The sequence below is a fragment of the Serinus canaria genome, chromosome 2 (assembly GCF_022539315.1).
Source record: "Serinus canaria isolate serCan28SL12 chromosome 2, serCan2020, whole genome shotgun sequence".
NCBI classification, from domain to species: Eukaryota; Metazoa; Chordata; class Aves; order Passeriformes; family Fringillidae; genus Serinus; species Serinus canaria.
This window is the reverse complement of record NC_066315.1, coordinates 110,250,944-110,269,539: the sequence shown is the minus strand read 5'-3', so window position 1 is coordinate 110,269,539 and position 18,596 is coordinate 110,250,944. Positions and strand designations below refer to the sequence as shown.

General features: G+C 40.7%; 1 pseudogene; it reads right to left on the bottom strand.

Annotated features, from left to right (window-relative positions):
• The window catches only part of LOC115485399 (uncharacterized), a 133,636-nt pseudogene that overhangs the window by 88,744 nt on the left and 26,296 nt on the right, over positions 1-18,596 (bottom strand).

The window sequence follows — 18,596 nt, the reverse complement described above, 5'->3', positions numbered from 1 at the left end:
GTCTTACTTTAATAAATTTACCTCAAAGAGAGACAGAGAGCTGTAGCCACACTACAAAAATAGATCCAGTGTAAATTTTTCTTTTATAGGACTTGTGAGAACATTTTCTCCCAAAACGTGACTCACTATAGTAGCATAATGTGTTAAAGTACTGAGGCTATTTCACCAAAGTTATGATATCCAAGTTTCAGGTTGCTTTCAAGACCACATCCATGGGACTGGCTATAACATGGAATGAAGACAATCTGCCTTATGATCTAACTAAAAAAGTCATTTGGTAAGAAGCCAATATTCCTGAATGGCAAACTGTCTTGAAATGATTCATGAAAATGTAGTTCAGACCCTGTTGCTATTAAATCCAGTGGAAGTTTTCCCACTGAAATAAATTGTTAAGGATCTAACCATAACAGATCTAATCATAACACGGAGGTTTCCTTAGACAACCTGCAGAACTTTTCTTCAAATAGGTTTGTTCCATATTTTATGTAAATTTCAAAGTACAAGAGAACTTTTCTTCAAATAGGTTTGTTCCATATTTTATGTAAATTTCAGATTATTAAAAGGATTTAAAGGTGGGTGGGAGAGAAGCATAATCCTAATTCAAACACATGACAAGGACTGAGGTGCATGAGAACACAGGCAGCACTGCTTGCTTGGATTTATTCACAGACTTTCCTTCATCTGTTTTAGGCTGTTTCTCCCCTTTCTGTCTTTCTGCACTGAGAATGTTTACCCATTGACTTGCCACAGGCCATCCTGCTCAGGACAGCTCTAGGTTTTATTTGGGCTTCTTGTAAACCACTGTTTAGCTGCCCTGACTGACCACTGCATCTTGTATAAATAGTTCTCAGGAGGATGTTTTGGGGGTTGCTTAATACTTGTGGTGCTTTTTTGTCTGAGTATGGTCAGAAGTTTGAGCAATTAAGAGGACAGGCTCATTAGCTAAGGGGAACTTCTCAGGTTGGAGGATGTTAAAATTACTTATCTGTGTTATGAACATTGGCAAGTATTAGAGTTATTCTGTTCTAGTCTCCACTATCCATGCATTTTCTGAGACTGAAAAGTTCTTTTCTTTTTTTAATACATTTCATTTTGCTGGAAAAACAGAATAGTCATTCTAGTACTGAACAAGCCACTGCTATGATGACCTGTAGCTGCTACTACGTTATAAATACAGTTTATTTATTTACATTAGCTTTCTTACTATCTATCACCTTTAAGGTTATCCCATTCTGAACAAACTCACAACATCACAGGAAATTGCTTACATTTAAATACAAATACTTTTTTCCCTTGCCTTAAAATTCATAAAAAAAATTTCTACATACTTGTCACAGGCCCACCAATTTTCTTTTCAACAAGACATTTAGTGAAAACAAACTATGAAAAAGCTTATCCAAAAATTACATGCCAATATGGATCTTACTATGTAACAGAATAGTACATATGCACTGCAAAAATGTTAATCATCTGCAGATGACTGAATTCAGTAGTTTTTCAAGTAAGGTGTGTGAAAAATAAAGGGTTTTTTAGCATGTTCATAGAATACCATTGAGATCAATAAAGGGAAACAGAAAAGCCTATAAGACCTCCTTCCACTGAAAAAGAACACCACTTTAATTAAATTTAAAATTGATTTGCTCCACTCGGTGCTAGCCCATGAAATAGACACATTTAAGCTGATTTAAAGTTAAATTAAACCTATAAAATCTCTGTGTGCTTTGATGTAAGTGCATGCATGCTATGATGGGCTTTTGTTTAATTAGCTCTATTGAAAATGACTCTTCAGTGGAACTTTGCACGGCAGACCAGGCCTACGACTCCTTGCTGTCTCTAGTTCAGTTGAGCACTAAACTAAGTGAGGAATCCTTATGGCTAATTCAGGAGCCAGAAGTTTTGCAGGGCTCAGACTCCCTTTAGAATATCTACAAATATTTACATTGACTGTAAGACAACAAGCTTCCCAGCATCCCCTGATCCTGGCTCCCTCAATATCCTTAAATGAGGGGACATTTAGCTATTCAGTCTAAAGGCTTTTTGGTAAAACAGCACTTACTGTGAAATGTGTTGTTTGGGTTAGCTGAATGTCTCCCTGTCACTTATTTTCCAGAGAGGATTTGAAAGTTATACATGCTTAACAACTACTGTACGCTAAAGAAAAATAGATTTCCACAAGGTCTCATAATCTGCTGGTAAATTGTCTCTCTCTAATGCTTGCAAAATTGCAGAACAAAAAAGAAACAAAGGTCAGAGATAAAAAAGGTTTCTGTGTTTTGGAAAAGAGATGGATTGGTACAAGGAGGATGAGGGATGGGAAAGATTGGGAAAATGTTGAATGTTTGGAGATTTCCTTCCAAAAGTTTGCTTTTCTGTTTCTTTACCTTTTTTTTCCTTCATTCTTACGAAGTTTTTCCCACCAGCACCATCAGTATAAAAAACTGCTTAGTTAGAACAGCAGCTTCTACCCACTTTGTATAGATGCAGTTGTTTATGCAAGGGCATTTAGCTACAAATAAATTAATTAGGATGTGCATGTGACCTTGGACAGGTAAAGGATCATGGAAGTGGATCCACATGCTTGAACTAGACAAACAGCAACTTAACCACTACAGCCTCAATTTACTGCATGCAAATCATAGGCAAAAATATAAAAGTCATAGTTCTTGACTAAGTTTTCACCCTACAAGTCCAAAAACAAATTACAAATTGTAATTAACAACCTTCATTAGCCGTGTCAGTATTTAGGGGAGTACAGACATCTAAATATTCAGAGCTATTGACAATGCCTGCTCACTGCTTCCACCCAAACTTGAAGGCACCTAAACTCAGTTGGTGTTTCTGTCCAGAACTGGGCATTTCTCCATATGATTAGTAGCAGCTGTGGAAATGTCTCATTTCCAACAAGCAGCTGTCTGGCACACATCTGGTCTCACCAGCTCTGCAAGTCCAACAAAAGATGCTGCACCGTGGCCACTGAAGAGTGGCATCCAGCAGCCATGACCTGTAAAAGCCCACTTTTGGCAGAAACATCAGAGAATCCAAAATGGGTTCTCACCTCAGCTGTGGGGATTATGAGCCCTCACCTGGGAACTCCAAGACACAGGGGATGATGCAGCACCCAGGCTCTCAGGGGGCCAGGAGCAAACACCCTCCTGCCAAGGCTGCTCAGCTGAGTGGTCAGGAGAGAAGGAGCCCTGCAAGTAATGCAGAGCCAGCTCCAGAGAGAACAGATAAGAACATGTGTAAGTGTCCACAGACAGAAGGATCCAGTGTCAGATTAGCTGTCTCGATGTTTAATGGGCTAACCCTAGAACATATTGCTGATTATTACTGTATTAAGAATGGCAATGATGCAGCTATTCTTGCATTTTCCAAGTTATTATCTAAGCCTGTACAAATCTTTTCCAAAACCAAAAGGGTTAAGCTTGTGTTAAATCCATCTGTCCTGGTATTATAACCAACGAGAGGTAAATAAAGTCATTTATCAAAAAGACACCAGTACAAGCTATCTAAACTCAAAGAAATATTTCAAACAAACCTCCTTAGGAATGGAGAAGAGAGAAGTGAGAGAAGCAATTAAACTGAGCACTAAAATAAATGCCTTGTGAGCTTGCTTATAACCAAACAAACAGGGAAATGCATCTTCTCTGGATGGAGCACTGCAGAGCAATTTCCAAGGGAAATTCGCAAAGTAGCTGCCTTTTGCAGTTTGAATGCAAAGACATGATGAGTTTCTTGCAAATGTATGCCAAAAAACCTAATCCAAACTGGAAAGAAGAGAGGAAATCTCCTATGAGACAGTTTTTATAAAAGCTTCATTCAGGGCCTCCACCCTCATGTACTGCAGCAGCCACCTTCGTTTTTCCACTCTCCCTGGTCCAAGAAAGCACCGACTAGTATATTAAAAATTCTGGCTTTAAAATGTTTGGGAATAGACAGTGACAGCTGTATCTGTTTTAATAATCAGGCACAGATTATCAGCTGATATTTTAGTCAAAATGGGTATTGAGATTTAAGTCTAATAGATTGCAAAACAAGTAAACTAAAGTAACACAGATGGAAAAAAAATATAACAAATATTTCAAATTTCTCAATCCCTTAGAAAATCAGACACTTTGTAGTGGAAAAGTGTGGTCAGGTTATTAAAACACAACATTAGTTACCTAGAGATACAGATTACACTCTGTTCCCAGTCCAGTAAATATAGGGTTTTGACATTTTTAACCAGAATTTCAAGCAACAGCACTTCTCCTTCCAGCTGTACAATCAACTTCCTTGGGAAAGGCATTTAACCCCTCCAACTTCAGCATTCCCTTTTCTAAAAGACATATATCCCTCTTACAGATCTTTCACTTTAGGAACCGTAAATAATTTTTCATAAAAATACTTAGAGCTACAAATTTCTACAAACTTTCATCACTTAAAAAAAAAAATTCCTTTAACTAATCCCCCTACCTTTTACATACCATTCACAAGCAGCACATGTTTTTACCTCAGTTATGACTTACAGCAAGTAAGTCATTCCACTACAAGTGCAGAATGTGTTAAAAATAGTGCCCTGCATGCTGGTATTACTTCCTGCTCTTCCGGGAAATAAGTGGCTGTCTCTGCACCTGGCAGTTTATTTATAGTGAAATGTGGTCTATATGTGCACCTACAATTCTGGGAACTGAATTTTTGTGTGCGTGACTTACTTTCTCTTTCTCCCTTCTTCTTTCTCCCCAGCACCAGGATTCTGCTTCCTGAGGCTTTTTCTGTCTAACATGGCTTTTGTGTCCCATTCACCTCCTGTCAGAACTTCATGTATTGAATGGCAGCAGCTAATAAAACTATGCTGATCTCTTTACGGCTTTTCACAAAACTATTCCATTCTATGTCTTTTTATTTTTGCCTTACTTCTGCTGTTGCTCTGTGTAGGCACAGTGTACTCGCAATTGTGTGAGATGGCATTTAACGCCTCCACAAAACTGGTATTTCTAAAACAGGTTTCTCAAACATGCTGAAATTCATTGAAGTATTTGGTGCCATCTGTTTCTTTTTTTTCAATAAATAAGTCTTTTCATCATGGCAACCATTATGACAACCTACCAATATTTATGAGGACGTAGCAACACTCACAGGAACAGAAAAAGTGACATATGAACAGCAATGAGACTCTGTTTCAGCTTAAGGTGTACTTGGAAGGAGTCCCTGGTGCCAGAATGAAGATGATATCCTTACATGCAACTCAGGAACACTGAGATGTAACTATTACATCAATGGATGTCTGTGTTCCCACATCCAGCAAAGACCCCCCAGGGGATTCCAGCCTGCCTCGAATCAGACCCACCATTTCTTGAAGGAGTTCAAAGGGTTGTTCAATGACATCTTCATGAGATCAGCCACACAGCTGGCTTTCTGGCGAGGTTGGCTGGCTTTAAGTGGAAACTGTCAGTATCTGCCAAATGGTGGCCAGACACCAGAACAGACTTTCCAATTAGTGGAATACCCCATTTGATGGCTGGATGTGGTTTTTCCTCTGTGTGTGTATGTGCGTGCTCCACCTGCGTGCTACCACATCTGAAGGCTGCGGTGATGCCCTTGCAGGGAGCCTGTCGTCCCAGGTGAACCAACAGGGAGTCAGGCAGTCTCCTCCTCCCTGGGCCAGCAGAAGCAGTTTCAGATTTCCCACAGCTGAAAATCACTGTGTGCAGGTTTTACGTAAGGGCCTGTTGGAGCTGGAGCAGCTCCCTTGCTGCCCACCAGTGAGCTGTGAAACACAGGTTATTAGTTCCAGATGCTGCTTCAGCGCCTTTCCTTCTGCAGAAAGTGTGCAGAAGTCACTTCTTTTGGTTTCTCAGGACTCCCCAGAAATAGAAAACACCACCAAAAGTCACTGTGGATTTGTTATCCCTCTCTCAACATCAGGCAGAAAGTCTTGTCCATGAGCCAAAAGGGATCTGTGTTACACTCGCTATGGACCTTACAGGCAATTCACAATGGACCTCACAGCAAGAGCCAGAGCCTCATACTAAGTACCAATCCATTGTCACTGCTTGTCTAATACATGCAGCAGGTGTGCCAGCTCCATGACAGTCCCATTCACACTCTAATAGGAGCCTTGTTTTGGACAGAAAAGAGAAGCGCCTTGTGACAGAAACCAGAGGAACACTCGGCTGCTGCAAAATTCCCTGCACTTGATCTATGTCTTCATGCCTCCAAAATTTCACCCTGAGGTTTTAAAGAACTGCCTCAAACCTTTCAAACTTCTTATAGGTTTGTTTCTCTCAAAAATCTCTCTACAGAAAAGTCATTTTTCTTATAACTTCTTAATGATAATAGAGGCAAATACTGTAGATGCATCTTTTTGCCCAATTTATGGTACAACATTCCCTTGTAAATTCAAACATTTTCTTCTTACTACACTGTGATCATAATCAATACATAACTTTAGTAGAACTCACCATTTGCATTCTGCATATTTGGGGGTAAAAAGGAATCCAGCTTTAATTGTTCATGATAAAAAATGGGCCAATGGAGAAGCTGAGCCTGCAGTTTTCAGACGTATCAGAAAATATAACTTCTTAAAGCCTGAAAACGTTCCAGTGTTAAAACATTTTGGGCTCATGGAAAGGTAATTGTGAAAATATACAGGCCCTGTGTAAACATTAAAGTATTTATGAGGTCCTTCAAGGATTTCAATCCGACGGATTGTTGGCTCGTCTTCACTATCCCTGTATTTGTAACTTCTATTGTATATCCTTGGTTATGAGGACTGCAGTAAGTACCAGTGCACTTCCAAGGGCAGTAGGTCAGCACTGTGCTCTAACTCAGCCTCCAGCCCTTCCAATCAAATCCCTCCAGCCCTTCCAATCCCTGATTTCAGCCAGCTCCACACTTGCTCCTCACCCACCGCTCTGTGGAAGCCTGCAGCTCCAAACCTGAGGGCACAGTGACAGCTCTCATCCTGGACTTTTTAGGAAAGGGAATGGCTAAGACTGGGAAAGGTTTGTTTTAGATTAGAGGAAGAGTTATATCTGTTGGTATTTACTCTAGCATGGGAAAGGCAATTTGTTTCATTTGTTCAGAGTCTGCTCTAAAAATAAACAGTATGCAACTGGAATCTTTGGCTTCTTTTTATGGTTTCACCAACCTAAATAGATAAAAAAAAATTGATTCATGTACTACCTTTAGGTACTACCTTAATTAAATAGTCAAAATGAGGCCAGGTAAAAAATCATCTCCTAGAGTTCACAAGAAATTTTGCCTTTACATAAGGCCAATTTCTTAAACAAAATTCTTTTGTTTAAGAAATTGACAATACTTGGCAAAGACAACGGACACTGAAAGCCACATGAGACATGGAGGCATTGTTTTCCCCTCTGTAACTGAGAATTTTGAAAAATGAATTGGTTGGGCCAAAGCAAGGAGAGAAAATGGGGCAGGCCTGAAAACAGCACTCCCTCCATATAGCCTTCCTCTCCCTGTCTCTTTTGAATAGTCACATAATACAATTAAACTGTTTGCATGTGACTTTTTCCTATTGGATTTAGACTCTGAAATCTCTTCATGAAAAATTTGAAATTTGGGGTGAAATTTAACAGTAGAAAACAGTGTCTCTGTTCTCTGAGGATTAAAACTGAAAAGGCCCATTAGTTCATCTTTGCCCATTAGCTCATTTAGTGTCACTGAGTTTTGGGGTTTTTTTCCAAAACTCCTATGAAGAGAGAAAATCAGGTTTCTTGAAAACTACAGAGCAAAGTAGCCTTGTTTACCACCACCTGTCAGAAAAGCATGCCTCCATAACATAAATATTTGGTGTTAATATACACCAGTAACTCTGCCCAGCTGGAAGTTTGCCTTCCATTCATGTTCAGATTAACCTTCTTCACACAGATTCATGTGCATCAACTCCTCACTTTGTTTTATTGCTTTTAGGAGCAGTTCTGGATAAGCTGGTGTCTTGGTTTGGAAAGAGAGGTGTCTGCTAAGGAAGGCAGGATCCTCCCCTGAAATGGAAAAATGTAAACCCCTTTCCTCAAAATTGTTATAAATTTTAAATTAAGGGGCTCTCTGGCAAAAATATGAGAGCAGGAATAACAGTTCTTTATTAGGGAAGAAAATAAAAAGAAAAAATAATCAATGCAGTAAATAAAACAACACTGACAGAGTTAGAATTCAACCTGACACCCTGTTGGTCAGGGGGCTGTAGCAGTCCAGTTGGAATTGTGTGCAGTCCTCCTGGAGTGTCAGATGGGGTTCTGTTGGAGCAGGGATCCTGTTGAAAGGTGTAGTCTTCTTCTGAAGATCCAGTGGAAGAGGCAGCTGTTCCTCTGGGAAATCCAGTGGAGAAACCATGCTGGTGTTCCAGAATCTCAAGTTTATATCCAGGTAGGAATGCTTGGCTCCTCCCTCTGGGCGGAGCATCTCCCAATGGGATGCTGTAGTTCTTATCAGCCATGCAGTGACATTCAGTAGCCTGTTATCAGCAGATGTCTCCCCTGAGGGAGGAGTGGGTATGGAAGAGATAAGGAAAACTGCCCACTTAGCAGAAGACAACTGCCATACAGACGGCAAATAGAATAGAATTTGCTTGGCAATCCAGGACACCTGGTTGTGAGCACAGTCTGAAATCTGGTGTACAGTGAAGGAAGCTGGCACCAGCCCCTGGCCAGGTTAAGAGGATCATGAAGGGAGACATGTTGGACTGTCCCACAGAGAGCTGCTGTAGGTACAGGAGGGAGCAAGGAATCCTTTCACCCATCCCACATGGGCACCACCAACTGGACCACACTGAAACCAAGGCAAGGCTGCACTGCTGCTCTGCCCTGCACATAAAGCAGCACCTGGTTCTGCCATAGGATTTTTGTCAGGGGTTCAATTCCACTGCTTATGGCTCACACAGCTGCTTTTCAGGTAATGGAATCACACCAAACTCAGAACCAGCACAGGAGAATAGGCAAAAAAAAAAAAGGAATAAAAATGGTTCCTTGCCATGTTTTCTTAAACCTGACATAGGCTTAAAGCCCAAACATAAATTTAACAAATCTCACCCACATCTCAACACATTCTCTCCATCTTTTCTGTGGTAGCCAGGATTCTCCCAAGACAAAGCATGGCCTTGTTACAGCAGCTCCCTTTTTCCTTTGTGCAGCCAGAAAAGGATCCAGCTTCCCACACAAACACTCTAGAAGAGATGGGCTGGATGCCCTCTGATGTGAAAACTTTGCCAAGTCCACCACCTAATGAAGTCTGTCAGTAAGAAAGCACCAAGCAGTCATAAAACACACATCTTCTCAGAGAGGCAAGAAAGGATGCACCACATGTTGCACCATGTTGGCAAGCTGTCTTTGACTGAATACTTATGTCAGCAAGACGAGAAAGGAATCTTTTCGGGTAGTAGTTGCTAATGCAGGCCCAAACCAAAATCACCCTCCCAAAAGTCTGGTGATTTTCAAAATCTAAGGTATCATCTGAAAAAAAATCACTAATTGCCCAAATTTTATAACAGGCCAAACCAAGACCTTGGATCCCAAATAACCCTCAGACTTGGGTTGGCTCAAATTCTGCATCCAGTGTCTGCAGTGTGGGCTAAGGCAAAACCAGAAGGGGGAAAGAAAAAAAAATTCAGCCTTGCTCCATGGATCTTTAATAAAGGGCCACCTCTGATACACTTTAGAAAAATATAATGAGACCACTATAATATATATTCCAGCCAAAATTCTTGGCTCCCAAAACCAGCTTTATATGGTATGCAATACAGAAACACCCAGGAGACGCTATAAGAACTTTGACAAGGCTAATATTAAGCTAGAACAAAACAGAACTACTGGCACCAACTCCACTCAGCTCTTAAGTAAACTTGTCCCATTAAAAAGTAGCCTCTAAGATATTTTCTCTCTGAAGTGTATAGTAGCTTATAAAAAGCAGGAAGGGTTGCCAAGTCATAGATGTGTTCAAGTACTCCTTACCCTCATTAAGGAACATTCCCTGGCAGCCAGCAGCTTTCAGTGTTCCAGTGAACCAGATTTTATAAGGGGGGGGGGGGGTGTTTACAGTGGTGTGCAATGTAGCTGGAAATCATAGTGCACTGTAGCAGCCCTGCACTAGATACAGCTGTGTTTGGAGTCTTATCACCCAGAGCACAGAATGAAACAGGCAGGGTGATCAATGAGGTTCCAAAAATATAATGAGTATTAAGTAAACAAATCTTGAGCTTCCCTGCTCCTTAGGAAGCAGAGCATCCAGATGACAATGCCTAAATACAAATTAGGTAGTGAAATACCACTGAAGATCCAGGTCTCCCTTCCACCAGTTTTGTACAAAACAGTATTTACAGAGATGTCTTCACAGTCAGCATGCAGATATTGTTGCTTCTCAGTGAACCCACTGACTTCTGCAGCAGTTAGGAGTCACATTCCTTTGTGGAGCTGGACCTTAATGCTGCCCCCCACCTTGCTCATCTAAGGGCTGTTTTTGCTTCTCCATTCAGTGTGCAACATATTTTCTGCCTGGGGACTTAATCCAGACCTGTAAGAGGAATTAACAAAATGATCAAACACAGAAGGTCTTATCATCCTTAACACTGACGAAGAACTAAATAAGAGGAAATCCACACTTTGGCAGTACCAGTGCTGAGGACCTAAAATCATGTGTTCTCTTGAGTCTGTCCCTTTTCCTCTCTGCTACCAACCAGGTGCTGCTTACCAAACGTTTTTCAGTTTCCATTGAAGAAGGATCCAAATTTATGCGGCATTTAAGCAAGCTGTTAGTTATCTGAATCTTTCACTCTGCATACACAAATATAACTTATCACCTGTTTATAAATACATGCTAGCTACCAGTTCCTACATAGCTGACCCCTGTCCCTGTTTTGATTTGGGGAATCCAGCAGTGCACAGTTTATACATCTTGTGATCTTTCAGAATAATACTGAACAAAGAAGATGCAGAATCTGGCACAAATGTACCTGTGTCACCCACACTTTCACAGAGCAGCAAACCCCCAACCAAGCTGACACAACCAGAGGAAGAGGACAGTTTCTGCAAAATTACATCTGGGTATTTGAAAATTAAAATACTACTAAGGTGTAGCAAATAAGTGGAACTTAAAAACAGCAGAGTCTTACATAAACTGTGTGGTCACTGAGATGAAAGAGTAAAGAAGCAAATAGGCAGGCTCCCAAAGCATCTTGTTAGCTGCAGGATCAGTCAGAGAGAAAAAAGAGAAACCTTGGTCCACAGGGAAAACACATGGAAAGAAAAGTTCATTACTGGACACCTTTCTGTAGAATTTCTGCTCCAGAACTTCTGCTTAACTTTCAAGGATGCTCAGAAGCGATGAGGAAAGAGATATAAGGTAACATGTAAAGAGACTAATTTTTTTTTACTGTCTTATCTTAATATATGGATTTCCCATACTAGGTGAAGTAACAAGATCTAAGGCTTGGAATTCTTACAAAGACTAAATCGTAGGCCTCATAATGTGTTTCAATTATTATATTTTTTACTTTGAGAGGCAGACCAGAAGTCCCTTGAGTCACTATTCAGGATTTGGGATGCCCAAGCTACAAGAGAGCTGGGGATCAACCCAAATCCCAGAGGTTTAAGGGGGCTGAATGGTGAAGCTTCATTTGTTTGAGGGAATAACAAGGTAACAGAGCATCCAAGAAATATGCTAGGGAGACCAGGGACATAGAATGATATACTTGTAGAATGGTTTGGGCTAGAAGAGCCCTTAAAGATCATCTACTTCCAGCCCCAGGCCATGGGCAGGGACACCTTCCACTAGACCAGGTTTCTCCATCCAACCTGGGCTTGGACACTGCCAGGGATGAGGCATTCACATCATAATAAATATCTTCCTTTTGTCCAATCTAAACCTATTCTCTTTTAGTTTAAAACTGTTGACTTTTCTCATATCACTACAGGGCCTGATAAAAAGTCTTTCTCCATTTTTCCTGTAAGCCCCTTTAAGCATTAAAAAGCTGCAATAAGGTGCCCCCAAAACTTTCTTTTTTCCAAGCTGAACAACCACAACTGTTTCAGCCTTTCTTCACAAGAGAGGCATACCAGCCATCTGATCATTTTTGTGGACCTTCTCTGGACCTGCTCCAAGAGATCCATGTCCTGAGGGTTCCTGAGCTGGATGCAGTGTGCCAGGTGGGGTCTCGAAAAAGCAGATTAAACCTGCTGGTCACATTTCTTTTTACACAGTCCAGGTTACAACTGGCTTTCTGGGCTGCAGTTACACATTGCCAGCTCATATCTGATTTTTTGTCAACCAGTATCCTCTGGTTATCCCTGCAGTCTGCAGGGCTGCTCTCAGTCCATTCATTACCTTGTCTGTGCTGGTGCCAGAGATTGCCCCAGCACAGGTGCAGGACATTATTGAACTTCATAAGGTCCACAGTGGCCCACTCCTCAAGCCTAACAAGGCCCCTATGGATGGCATCCTTTCCCTCAAGCAGATGAACAGCACTACTCAGCTTTTTGTCATCCACAAACTTGCTGAGGTTACAATCCCTCTGCCTATGACAGTTGTTGCCTTTTTATCCTTCTTCAAAACAGGTATGAAGTTTCCCTTTTTCCAGGCACTGAAGACTTCACCTGGCTGTCATGACTTTTTAAATATGATGGAGAGCAGCTTAGCAACTATATCTGCTATTTGAGATATATATCAGCCTACTCAGACTATGTCTAAGAGGATTTAGGCTAAAACTTGGCAGTCTGTAAAATGTCTAGCAATAAAATCCTTACCAAGTTGTGATGCTGTGTATTTTGCTTTAGAGTATTGGTATGGTCTGTGATCAGGTTGTCCAGAAACCTTCTTTAATGTGCTTGAGGAGGAAAAAAAAGAAGGAGTGGGAGTTAAATGAAATTTTATATATATATAAATGTATATATATATGTCCTTCAAATGAATAGGACCTCATTCTGAACCAGGAAAGCAGTTGTAATTCTTTCCATGGGCTTGTCATCTAATTGGAATACCATGGGAAACTTTATGGCTTCTTCTCCTCTGTTTTATCTGCCGTGGTACATATAGAAGTCATCCATAATGTCACAGATTGTTTTTATTTCCTCCTACTGCATTGCTGGCAATTTTTCCTCTCATGATAAACACAATTAGATTATACCCAGCATTCAATGTGCTTGTTAAAACCTTTCAGACATGGCTACATTTGGAAGAAAATGTGAACAGAGTGAGTCACCGACATTTCATTTTTCTAGAGGGTCATTTGAAGCTAAAAGATTGTCCAGTAGACCTCAGTACTGGGAGAAAAGGGAAGGGTCCTGCAAATAGCTTTGGCTGTGTATATATACCTAATTAATTCCTAGATAACATCTCAAGGATCACCATTTCTGCTAATTTTTTTATAGAAGACAGTAGTACAGAGTTGTCACTAGCTGGGATAAATACAGACCCAGCACCTACACTTAGGAGAGGAAAGGTGCTTATTACCTGGCATCGATGCCATGAAAAAATGAAAATTTGGGTACTGGTTTATACACTGAAAGATACACAGGACTTAATGGATTTATGTAGATTAAAAAAATAAAGGATGCAACTTTTTTCCCAAGCTATTAATTTAGTCTTTAGTTAATGGAAGCACTTCCAAAAAACAATTCTTACCTCCCTTTAATTGCTGTCCTTGGATGGCAGGAATCACCACCTGAAAAGGTACATCTTATGGTACCCAACATATAGGAAGCCCAGACCAGTCATCCAGAAGTCAAACCACACTCCACCATACTCTGTTGTTGTTCCTCTGTTCTACAGCTTTTGCTCACAAGAAACTGTGACAATGGTCTGTGAAAACCTCCCCTGGATTCTCAGTTGGACCATTAATAAACAGCATCCAACTGGGCCCTGTGGAGCATTTACTGCTCTCAGGACCCCAAGGGCAGTGGTAATTCAAAACCTACCACAAGCCTGAAGAGAAAAGGAATCTTTCATTCTCTGTGTACAGCACATCACACCATGGAGACCTTGTTCAGGATCAGGGTCTCCATTTTCCCCTTTTTCTCTCTAAGCTCCAGGTCTCAGAGAAGCCACACAGCCGCTGTGGAAAACATGACACAGAAAAATTACAGATCAGCAACATGAGAAACCTCACCATTTTCTCCTGTAACAAACAAAAGGTTCCACATCCAAGTAGGGAATGCATTTCACCTTCATGAGGGAACCCTACAGGGACATGTTGAACAAGTAACCAACTTGTTCAGAAGCACCCAGGAGACACTATAAGAACTTTGACAAGTTCTTTGACTCCACCATGCTCCGTTGTTGTTCCTCTGTTCTACAGATTTGCTCACAAGAAACAGTGACAATGATACCTTGGCCAGCTTGACAGCCACCACTACCAGCAGGGCGGGCTGGATCATTTGTGAACTCTACCTAAGGAAAAAATGGAGCAAAGGACTTTGCATTTTTTTCATATACCTGGAGATGAAGGCAATGGTTACACAGGACTACCTACTTCTTTCACAAGGGAATGGAAAGCAACTCAGTCCCACTGAAAGGGGAAGGATGCTCCCCTCCTTTCCCAGGTATAGGTTATCAATCAACACTTCCACCAGAGAATCTTGGCTGATGCAGTGACAGCTCCCCCTCCCACCCCTGTCAGCTTGAAGCATGACTCTTACATTAAAATTCACATCTGATTCCCATATTTCAGGTGGCTTGTGATAATTCAGATGTAGAAGAGGATAATAAGTAGAGATGAAGTAGCCAGATTGCTTAAAATAGCTTGGCATTGTGACAAATATTTGTAAAAAGCAAACAAATTCAAATATTTTTTCTTTCTTGCTGAGCTCAGGAGACATAAACTTGTTTTCCCTTACTCCTGCTTCCTGATAGAACAAGCTCCTTGTACAAACGTTGTCTTGAAGGATGCCAGAAAAGGGGTGAAGCAGCTTCCAACAGAAGTCCAGCTCAGAAGATCAAGCAGCAGGAACATCAGTTACCACACAGAACAATGTTGGGCAGTACAAGGCATCCCTGTCCCCACAATCACAAACCTGTGAACTGGCATGAAGTTCGTCTTGTAGGAAATCATGTGCAATATTATGGTATCTCACCCAAAACACCTCTTCTAAGTGTACTTGTCCTTTTTCCCTATGTAGTGACTGTATGCTCAGAAGAGTGGTGAGGTATGTGGTATGTTTTATACTTTATTACCCTCAAGCTGGTTGGTTTTGCCTCCATGGTTGCATACAAGCACTATAACTAAGCACAAAGGTAGACCAAGTTCACCCGACCTGCTACTGCAAATGTCTCACAGCTGTGGGGGAAGAGACTTAAAGCAAACCAGTACAACTGCCTTTGAATAAAGGATTCAGAGTGAATCCTCCCACGCAAAATAGAGAGTAATGTGAATGTAATTAATGTCGTTTAGACCCACAATGAAGTGGGTCTCACACTCAAAATTAAGTAAAACACTTTTCATGGTGAAAACCATGGCACAGAAATATTGTCCTAACGATATCTTACCAAGGCTTTTTAGTAACAATTGCCATCTCCTTTCACATTCCACTATTTCCCCTATCATTGCATCCCGTTAAACAGGTGTATTTATCAGCAATTACCCTGGGACTAAATATGCAACCTTTCCTCATAAGACTAAGAGGCTTTTGCCCAGGAACTTTTCTCCAATTCAGACAAAGTGAATTACAGCACAAGGTCATTTAATAGACCTCATCAGTTAGATATTGTTAAGCACTTCAAATATCTACATTCAAAGAATGCCAATAAACACATTTCTGCATGATAAGCTGTAGGAAATTTGTTCAGACTTAAATTTTCACCCTCCTTCTGTCTCTGTTCTGAGTTTGAAAAGATAACATTCAGGATGATTTACAGCATATCCCAACAAAGGACTCATATGGCATGGTCAGCCATGGACAACAGAGTCATGCAACTGTCCTTTCTGCTTGGACATAGCCAGAGATTTCCAATAACACCACAGCATTCTTTGAATTTCTCTTTAAACCTAGCATTCAACTGTTTTATTTAAAAACAGGAACATGTCAGTTGAAAGGAAAACAGCAACTGTGGGATTTTAAGAATTGCTTCATCGTATCCACTGCAACTCATTCACACAAATGGAGTATCCCAATTGTGGATTCCTTTTAAGGTTTTTTTTTTAAGTATCATGCTACAGGAAACTCTTCTGGAATAAAACCAACAGTAAAAATTACTATAAAAATAAGCTATAAAAACACTCTGAAACTCTAAATATAAAAATTCTTGAACCTCAAACTCTAAAAAATACTTTCAAGTGATTGTTTTAACCAATACAGAATATCTTCAGAACAGCAGGATCCAGAGCCTGGCTCACCAGCCACCTCTTCTTGTTTTCCATCCCACTTTATGCCTTCCTCCTACCCTTCTATCCTCTAAGAGGAACAGTCAAGCTGACCTGGCCCAGACCCTCCTCCTTTGCTGTCGGAAACATTCAGCAGCATCTTACATCTGCGACTGAGAAACCCTGAGGCTTGGGCTGATTTTCCCCTGCAGCCTTGCAGCTTTCCTGAGTGCTGGGATCTGCAGGGAGGACGGCTCCTCTCTACAGCAGCACTCGGAATGCTCAGAGCAAGTGCCTCTGCATTCAGGCTTCACTTCCTCCAAGGGTTAACGCCTGTCAAGCAGAAATGCTGTTTATCTTTGGCAAGCTAGGATGGCTGAGGTCATTTCTAAAAAGACATGTTAAAAGCATTTTGAGCAATATCTTTTGTACGTAAGTAAATTTAAACTTTGGCCACAATAGTGCTGGTGGAGTTGTTCAGAACTCTCACTATAGATGGAAGTTGGAGAAGCAATTTCTGTGATACAAAATTTTCTTGGATATAGGCAATACTGGAGTAAAAAAATAAAGAAAACATGCAGATGATTTATAAATCAATTATATATTTGAAGCATAAGCATAAAATACAGATAAAATAATTTATAAAATTTCGAGAAAACTTTGCACGAAAATTTAACCCCTTATGTGATCTTAAGATAAAGTGAAGTTGTACAGTAATTATAGATCAACTTATTTATGAATCCCAGCCTAAAGCAAAGTTTTATCTAAAAATTGATTTCACATCCTAGTACATTAAGATCTAGAGAAAGCCATTAATTGGAGTTCAAATAAATTCTGGGAAAGGGAATTGCAACAAAGAAAGATTCACACATGAAAGACACAGTCATTCATATAACAAAAAGTATGCTGTCTTGGTGCTGATGAAGAAGGAAGAAATCAAAACCTGCAGCTTAAACTGTCTACTAATGACAAGGATGATGGCAATTCAGCAGCCAAGTTCACCTTAAAGTATCTTAACAAAAATCACGGGCACAGAAGTTAACCCAAGGACTGTGATAAATCCAAGTCATCTCATATAAGCACATGGACAGGCACGAATCTTCATGCACACAATATCTGTGCTCTTCATAAGGCTTTATTGGTATTCCCTGTTTAGAGAAGGGCCATCTGCTCCCTGCTGAGAGAGACAAAGTGCAGAGCCTCGGGATTTGGCTGCATGAGGAAGTTCATGCTCAGTGAGCTTGGGTGTGAATTTACTGCATATTAGCTACTCAGCACTGACTGCCCATTTGGGTACCCTTGGTGCTTGGGAAGAGAAAAACAGCGTATTTCACCTTCAGAAAGGAGCCTGACTAACTCACTCAAAAGCACTCTTGAAACTAACCTGCACAAAAGCACTCTTAGTAGGTACTAGAGTCATCCACCCAAGGGAATTAGTGCCAAGTAACTAGCAGGCTGTAAATCCACACTGGAGCTCCCTGCATGCTAATTCTCCCAGCAGACAGACCCTTGTGAGCCCAGAGCAGCAGTCAAGCAAGCCAGCCACAGCCCAGCACCATCAGGAGCCCATGTGGTCCAGGGCTGGAAGCTTATACACCCTCTCCTTTAAAAATACCTATGTGTACAAACCAGTTCCTAAAGATTCTCTGAAAGGAACAAGTTATACAGATTTTTACAGAGAGAGAGAGAAAATGTCGGTGACAAAAGCAGAGAAAGGAGGGATGGAATTTGGGGGCAGTCAAAAAACACCTACAACTCTTCAGCCATAAAGTGGAATGTTTCATTTATCAATATTCATTCCAAGACTGCATTCTAGGGGCTGCTCTTTAGGATGCAATTTACTCTCTGTGCATATTGCCAGATTTTTTTTTTTTTTGGTTCCTTTTGATCCTACGGGTGAGACAGACTGTGCCAAAAATGTCTTTGCCTAGGGCACCCATCTGTGCAAAGCCAGCAGCTCTAATAGGCACTGGAAGCACTCGGTGCTGACACTTCATACATCAGCAGCCTGGTAAATTGTACTTTTTTTTCAATAATCTCTCTATATACAAAATCCTGAAAAATGTCATTTACACACAAAGAGACCACAATTAATTTATCAGCACAGTTATTCAAACCTCTTTAGACATCATCCTTGTCACCAGAGGAACTTTTCAACAACCCCCAATAGTCTTTAGTTTCTCAGGCCTCCACATCATTATAATCTATTAGGCACCTTCATGTTAGCTCTGTTTTATTATGTAACACATAATTATGCATTTCATTAACAGCATCACCAGGCACGGTACATCAAAGAGAGAAAAGCAGC